General features: G+C 35.4%; 1 long non-coding RNA gene across 1 annotated transcript in view; it reads left to right on the top strand.

Moving 5' to 3' along the window:
• The window catches only part of LOC136847345 (uncharacterized), a 147,787-nt gene extending 141,355 nt beyond the window's left edge, over positions 1–6,432 (top strand). Inside the window, exons 3-5 of the long non-coding RNA XR_010855712.1 lie at positions 4,808–5,010; positions 5,420–5,552; positions 6,158–6,432. This is a non-coding gene — a long non-coding RNA (uncharacterized lncRNA). The remainder of the gene's footprint in view (positions 1–4,807; positions 5,011–5,419; positions 5,553–6,157) is intronic.
• The last annotated feature ends 2,297 nt before the right edge of the window (positions 6,433–8,729 follow it).

Genomic DNA, 8,729 nt, shown 5'->3' with positions numbered 1-8,729 from the left:
CACTCATAAAGTCTACGTACATTACACATATCATTGATGCTAAGACTTGGGGAACATAGAAAACGTTAAAGTACGAGATGGGTACTTACGAAAACGTCTTGTGAAAACGTATATCCTGTTTCCCCTACGCCATTTCCGATTGAGAATATACTGTAGAGCAGTGGTTCTTAACCTTTTTCAATGTATGTACCCCTTTCCAATCAGCAGTCATTTCTCGCAACCGCCCCCCCCCAATTGCTGAAATGAAACAAATTATTATTGTTATTTTTATTATTATTATTATTATTATTATTATTATTATTATTATTATTATTATTATTATTATTATTATTATTATTATTATTATTATTATTTTTAATTTTATTTTTATTTTTTGCAGAAAAAATAACATGCGTATATAAAATATATTTTACCTTAATTATTCATAGGCATCTCGCACCCCTTAGGAACCGGCTTCGTACCTCCAAGGGGTGCGAGCACCCCTGTTAAGAACCACTGATAGAGAGTTACGTTACGGCAGATCACGTAATTGTCATTGTTGTTATAATTATCATTCAGCTTCCTAACGTGTAAGCGTAGGTGATGAAACTTTATGGCAGCAGATACGATCCCAGTAGCATGTTCAATTAACACCCCCCCCCCCTTTTTTTTTGGCTTATGTCAGCTATTGATGATCAGAGTAATGTGATATAAAATTGTTTTGGATTCGGGTGAAGTCCATGTTGTCCCATGTTCTGTTCGGAAATATCAAAAGCCTTTTTTTTTTTTTTTTTTTTTTTGTAAAGTTTAGTGATTAAGAACGTTTGCAATAGTTCTTTATACATAGTAAAAAAATTTCAGTATTTCAGTACATATTTAGAGAGCTATTCAGCTAGGAGGCTCGTTGATCATCGTGGAATTTGAATCAGCCGATGCGTAATCATTCACAAGTGGGTCTGGTCGCTTCTTCGTTTGCTCTGCTGATTATTGGAATCAGGAGACATTGTAGGCAATTTTAAGGAAAATCAGAAAAACCACGAGGTTTTTGTACCTGCATGACTCAAATCAGTGGCTTAAATTTACTTTGGCCCATTCTTCAGGTTTTATGAAAACCATGCTCAGTAACAGCTTCATTTTCAAATATTTTGCTATTTTCTAGTTAATTTGCAATGAATATAATTTTATACTTGATAGACATTACGTAAGGTTCTTTGAAGCGTGCCTTCGGCCCCTAGCTGCAACCCCTTTCATTCCTTTTACTGTACCTCCTTTCACATTCTCTTTCTTTCATCTGACTTTCCACCCTCTCCTAACAATTAATTCTTAGTGCAGCTGCGAGATTCTCCTCCAGTTACACCTTTCAGACCTTTTTACTGTCAATTTCCGTTTCAACGCCGAATGACCTCATAAGCCCCAGCGCTTGCCCTTTGGCCTAAATCCTATATTCTGTTCTATTTTAGTACTTCTCGGAATAAACCACAAGCATCTCTAATAGAAAGTGGTTAGACGACCGAAAAGTCTACCTGGGCAAGTTGGTGAAAGTCTTCTTGTAAAAGATCTGGTAAAAATTTCCATATATATTAGGGTACGCTTTTAATGCCTTGCCTGCTGGTTATTCATGAAGACTTGATGTGCTGATGTCCATGAAGACTTTCTTGTTGTTGCCTTGTTGCAATTTCGTCCTTCCGTCTGAAAAAGTCTTAATTTGAGTGAATATAGTGGGAGGTGATCAAATGGAAGTAGATGATTTTAACAGAAAATAAAGTTGGTAATATTTTAAGTAAATGAAATGGAAAAAGACCTTTGAAGCTTTTGAGATAAACTGCGTAAGAACTGGAAGGGTTAGAAGTCTATATATATATATATATATATATATATATATATATATATATATATATATACATATACATATACATATACATATACATATATATATATACGTATACACGAGATAAAGTCGGCCTCTTTGCTGGCTTAATTGTGCACCCCAGGGACCTAGGCTATCCAAGGGGACTTGCCTACGTCCTTCCTGTAGAATCCTGGAAGAGACAGGGTGCCTCTTTTTGGGAATATGCCTTCCATCCATTTCAAATATGGTATTAGAGGGATAAACCCTTTGAATTCATTTGCATATCTAGTGTTACCTTTTCTGATAACTTTCTTGCATGTGTTTAAATCAGTTTTAATTATCTAATTTTTTCTAAAATATTATTGTTATTATTATTATTATTATTATTATTATTATTATTATTATTATTATATAATAATAATAATAATAATAATAATAATAATATTATTATTATTATTATTATTATTATTATTATTATTATTATTATTATTATTATTATTATTATTATTATTATTATTATTATTATTATAGGAGAAACAAATCCACAGCTATTTATAGGTACGTATGTTTAAAAATAAATTTCTACAGTGAGCTTTCGGGAATTTGTTCAATTCCCCTTTGAGATTGAAAAGGGGACTCGAACAGATTGTGGAAAGCTCTCTGTAGAGGTTTATTTTTAAATATGCGTACCCATAAGTAACTGGATTTGTTTCTCCATTTCAAGACTCATGCTCTTATGAGTAATTTTTTATTATTATTATTATTATTATTATTATTATTATTATTATTATTATTATTATTATTATTATTATTATATTGGTGATGGGTTTTTTTTATTCTAAATACAAATGCACGAATTCAACAAGAGTATGTATAGCAGAGTCGAAACCAATCTTTGTACCTTGATTGCTGAGAGGTTTCGTGCACTGTCACACTACTTTTACCTCAAACAAGTAAAAAATGCGCCGAAGTTTCTTCGGCGCAATCGAGTTTCCTGTACAGCGTATAATCAAGCCACCGAAAATAGATCTATCTTTCGGTGGTCACGGTATAATGCTGTATGAGCCGCGGTCCATGAAACTTTAAAAACGGCCCGGTGGTGGCCTGTCCTATATCGTTGCCAGACGCACGAATATGACTAACTTTAACCTTGAATAAAATAAAAACTACTGAGTCTAGAGGGCTGCAATTTGCTATGTTTGTTGATTGGAGGGTGGATAATCAACATACCACTTAACAGCCCTCTAACCTAGTGCGGACAGAATAAAGTGCGGACGAACAAACAAATCCGGCACAATAGTTTTCTTTTACAGAAAACTAAAAAGGAGGCAAAATGAAGAAGAGATTATATGAATAAAAACAAACGAAGTTGGGAAAATGCTATAATAGGTTCTCATCGGCCAAAGCCATCGGCTGTTAACCGCACACAATCCGATTACATAACCTGCAATATATCAGGAAGATTCTATTCAAATCCCGCGTCCCTCACTCCTAAAATTTTAAAAATTCAATAAAATAGAATAGAATAGAATATAGTATTTTGGCCAAAGGCCAAGCGCTGGGCTATGTGAGGTCATTCAGCGCTGAAACGGAAATTGACGTGAAAAATGTTTGTAAGGGGTAACAGGAGGAAAACCTCGCAGCTGCACTATGAATCAATTGTCAGGAGAAGGCGGAAAGTCAGGTGGAAGAAAGCGAATATGAACAGAGGTACGGTGAAAGGAATGAAAAGTGTTGCAGCTGGGGGACGAAGGGACGCTGCAAAGAACCCCAAGTAATGCCTATAGTGCACCGCATGAGGTGCACTGACGGCACTACCCTCCCTACGGGGAAAGTTATTAGAAGGAACAACATCATCGTCCCGTTTCAACGAGCAGCGTACACAGACGTAAAACCAGTGGCGCCGTTCAGATTTTAGTGCACTTGGCAGAGTAATCCCGCGGTCACATAAAAAATGGCATTTGACTAGTGACCGTTTTATGGGGTCTGGTCTAACAAGATAAGCCCTTTGAAAAAAAAACTGTAGATTGACCACACGAGCCCCTCTCCGCTTCTTGTTCGTAAGTGGTCAAACAGTCTAATAATGGGGCGACTCGGATCGTCTTTTGCAAGGTTCATGTGATCTTTGGCAGTCCGTGTTTTGTGTGTATATATATATATATATATATATATATATATATATATATATATATATATATTGTGTGTGTGTGTATGTATATATATACGACTATATACATAAATATATATACTGTATATATAAATATATATTTATAAATTATGTATATACTATATATAATTTATATATATATATATATATATATATATATATATATATATATATATATATATATATATAAATTTATGTATATTGTACATATGTACACATATATATGTGTGTATGTGTGTGTGTGAACTTTGCATAACCTAATGGATAGATCACTCGCCTCACGGGCGAAAAAAGCCGGTTTCAATTTTCGACAGGAGCGAACGATTTGGGCACATTCCGTTAAAACCTGTTGTTCCTCGGTTCTCCCAAGCAGTGAATTATGACCTGCTAGTCAGTCAACTGTACTGGATCGCTACTAGAGTGGGTAACAGCGTATGGCTAACAACCTCACCCTATTAGACTTATTGACAATGGAAGGAAAACTTCTGTAGAAAACCTCTCCCTGTATTAAGGAATCTTCATTGAAAAATATGGAAAATTCTGTTTTAAAGAGAAGTTAAATTTGTTGCTGTTGCCTAAAATGGAAAAAATACTACAAAACGTGAAGAAAAAGAAGTGAAAATATTTCGTGAAATAGAATTAAAAATTGGGGATTACAGTATCATGGTTCCGTTCACAGGAGTCTAATTACGCAGTAATTTAATCATGCGAGCGTGAATGTAATTGAATAAATATTTTCTTTCACGATAACACGTGAAAACTTTTTTCTCTGCCTTACTCATGCAGGTTTTCTCTTTCCACTTGATTCGTAGAATTCAGACTCCACACGTTACTGCCATCTATTGGTCGTTCGTCAAATGACTTGAATGTCCTTGACTGGGAAAATGAAAATCGACGTCCTTCACAGAAGCTAAAACTTCATGTTCGCATTATACTGAGTTGGCTCGTTACTAAGTGGGTGTTAACATCGAGATTGTTCAGCTGGTGTCTTCGCTGTTTGTGTTTTTAATTTGAGGTGAGTATTTTTGCCTTTGATGCTGTTATTGCTCGGTACTGAACTTGGGTTTTTTTTAAGCGAATCAGTGTTCAAGGAATTTTTAAGTCTATTTCGTCTTTTGTTGTTATGGATATTTTTGTACTCGATCGTGCACGATTATTTTGACTATTAAAAGGGTAGTTTCTTAATTGTAATTCGACGTGTTGAAGGAAGAGAATTTTAGTTATTTGATGCTGTTATTAATGGGTACTGAAGTGTTATGTATTAGTGTTCAAGTTTGTGTTCAAGAAATTCTTAAATTTATTACGCCTTCAGTGACTATATTTTTGTAAACTCATGCACGATGGTTTTAGTGACTGCTGTTAAATGTGGAACTTCTTAAATGTAATTTGACGTGTTGAAGACTGTTTTAACATTTATTTTTCAGGGGTTCTTCCTGTCTCCGGAGACTCAAGAAATGGTCTCGCTTAGTTCTCAACAACTGCATTGTTATGAGTCAACATTACAGAAGACATAGGATTGTTCAAGTGTTTTTGAATCTTATACCCAAGTGCAAAAAGGTAAGCAGCCTATTGCGTTTTTGCCTTGTAAACACTGCTTGCAAGCGTTTCCTCCCCTCCTCAGGGGCGGAGCCTCTGTTTTGGGGGAGGATGACTCCTTGGATGTGCTGTAGACCTAGTCTACAGCACGTCAAAAGGGGGGGCTTGCTAAAAAAAAAAGTTATGCTGAGGTGTTTTAAATGTACTTAACAGTGGATGAATGGTTTTCTTAGTTTGAGGAAATGTTCAGTTTTCATTAGTTGCTTGCAAGTAACTTAGTTTCAATTTTCATCAGCGTAGTAATAGAAAGGGAAACTGTTAAAAATGACTTTAACTGACCTAAACTGTTTTGATGTTAATGCTACGTTAAGTTTCGCTGTATATTAATCGTAACCGCTTAATGCAAACCTTCTTAATATAAACTTATTTACTTTGAAATTCTGATGCTTAAAAACTTGGAGGTATTGATTTAGAATTAAAGAAAACCTGTAAAATCCTTGCAGGTATTGATTTGATTTAGATTTAAAGAAAACCTAAGTCATATAATGTATGAATGTAGAAGGTATAAGGTGTAAGTGTAGACCGAAACGCTTAGTTTTTTTTCACAATTGTCTTGTTAATTGCAGGTTTTGAAATAGTCAAGGCAGCCTACAAAGTTGTTTGGCCATTTAGTTTTTCGAGGGAGAAACCTGCGCTCCTAATAAAATTGTCACGAGGCTGCTCTCAAGTGTCGAATGTCCTCTGAAAAAGCTGGGAATGATCTCACAGGGGTTGACTTAAGAAGACTGCTGAATGAAGAACTCTGGAGCATCAGTGGAAAAAATAAGCTGTTAAATCCTCCAAATACTCTAACCTAGGTATATTACAAATATTACTGTTTTAATAAAGTCTTAGTCTAGGAGTTTTATTTTATTAAGTCTATGGGAAACTGATAAATGTTTAATGTTAAGGTATTATACTAAGTGAAGGAATTAATCGCCGGTGGAGAAAAGGTATTGGGAACAGTCTGGTCGGAGCTTATATTGTGTACTCATGGTTGAATTTTTAATTTAAACAAACTAAATTCAGATGGAATTAATGTAACAAGCAAAGTACACTTCAAGTTCTAATACATGGTAGCACTTTTAAAGTAGACAATTATCTGGTAGACTGGACTTAAATATATCTTGAACTGAAAAATCTGGTAACATCTTGCAATGAATCTTAGTCAACCTAGCAGTTACGGTATACACACAAACGAGGTTGGACAATCAAGAACACGTAAGATTTTGATATAGCATTAATGGCAGAATTATGAAAGCTTAAAATAATGGGTTTGTCCAGTATAGACAGTTCGAAATGTTGAACTTATTCTCAATAGTTTGTAGGCTCTCAAAATAGTGATAAAGTTCGCTCTGCAATGTATGGAACTGTTTCGCATGTAATGATTGTGTGAAACTTGAAAGGCATGAGAAGTCTTTTGAAGGTATATAGCATGGTTGTTGAGCATTTTGGATTTTGATACACACTTCGGCAAATTTTCCACCGCGTTTAATGACTTATTTTACTCTAATTTGAAGGAAAATTTTGGTTTATGCAAAACAACTTGAATGAGAACCGTCTATATCTAAAGATTGTCAGAGGCTTGACTTGTAAACTCAGCTTAACTGCGTTAGGGGGTCTTGTTAACAAGGGGTTCGGAACTTTTAAATTAACAAAATATGCTAAGTCTATAATTATTTGGACCTCGTCAGATACAAATCTTAGCTGTTTTGCGAATTCTCAAGCAGTGACTGAAATCAAAATTCTAATTTTTTATTTCCTGAAACAGGCCGGTTATTAAATGACAGACCAAGGTAGAAGCTTTATTATTAACTTATTCATTTATGGACTTCATTTTATTTTGGACGTACTGAAACGATTAGTGACAGTGGTAGTAGGACTGATTAGATATAAACTGATTGAAATGTTGAGTTTAAGATTTTACTAAAATCCCTACAAGCCATTACTTCCCCGATCGTCAAGTCACAGCACTTCTGTTGTCCCTAAATTTCCATACGTTCATACCATTCTCAAGATGAACTTCACTTACGTTCATACCATTCTCAAGATGAACTTCACTTACGTTCATACCATTCTCAAGATGAACTTCACTTACGTTCATGCCATTCTCAAGATGAACTTCACTTACGTTCATGCCATTCTCAAGATGAACTTCACTCACTCGAACGTCCTTTGACATCATGTAGACTATTGACTTCAGTTATGACTGGGGTAGAACTTCCTGATAGTTCCTTATTTTTAAATGCTTCCTTGTAAAATGGTAATTATACACTAGGTATACAGTATAGTCTTCATGACTTTGTGTTTTTATTTTTACTGATATTGCATAAATATTAAGTTAGCTGTTCTCTACAATCTGTGACCAATAGCTCTACAATCTGTGACCAATAGCTCTACAATCTGTGACCAATAGCAACTTATATGAATTCGAGGACATTAAAAATAACAGATATAATGCAAGCTAATGTCCTCGTTTGCTGCTGACAGCAATTAGAATTGCTTGAATATAGAATTTAGGCCAAACGCCAAGCACTGGGACCTATGAGATCAATCAGCGCTGAAAGGGAAATTGACAGTAAAAGGTTTGAAAGTTGTAACAGGACGAAAACCTCGTAGTTGCGCTATGAATTAATAAAGGAGAGGGTGGAGAGTAAAATGGAAGAACGAGAATATGAAAAGGTACAGTAAAAGGAACGAAAGGGGTTGCAGCTAGGGGCCGAAGGGACGCTGCTAAGAACTTTTACTATTAAGTAACGCCTACAGCGCGCCAAATGAGGTGCACTGACGGCACTACCCCGTTATGGGGGACAGCAATTAGAGGCCTGACATGTTTGTTCCAAGCGTCAGGATTTAATGTATCTCGAAATTTTCTCGTTGTACATAACTTCAAGGGATAATGAAAAAGGTTTGTGAAAAATGGCGACTCGGCATGTTCTAACAAACTTCAGAACATAGGTTGATTTTGTTGAGAAAATTAAACGGGTTGTAATCTATCAAAGAAGGTTCCAAGTTACATTCAAGATTAAATTAATGCATGTATATGCGTTCGTACATGAATAACATCCTGACTCAGGATAGGTTGGACTGGGTTAGGTTATATCGTCTCTTTCCCGTAGGGGGTTAGTGCCGTCAGTGCACCTCGTGCGGTGCGCTGTA

This window comes from Macrobrachium rosenbergii, chromosome 2 (assembly GCF_040412425.1).
Source record: "Macrobrachium rosenbergii isolate ZJJX-2024 chromosome 2, ASM4041242v1, whole genome shotgun sequence".
In the NCBI taxonomy this organism is placed as follows: Eukaryota; Metazoa; Arthropoda; class Malacostraca; order Decapoda; family Palaemonidae; genus Macrobrachium; species Macrobrachium rosenbergii.
The sequence above is the reverse complement of the archived record's forward strand: the minus strand, read 5'-3'. Positions and strand labels throughout refer to the sequence as shown.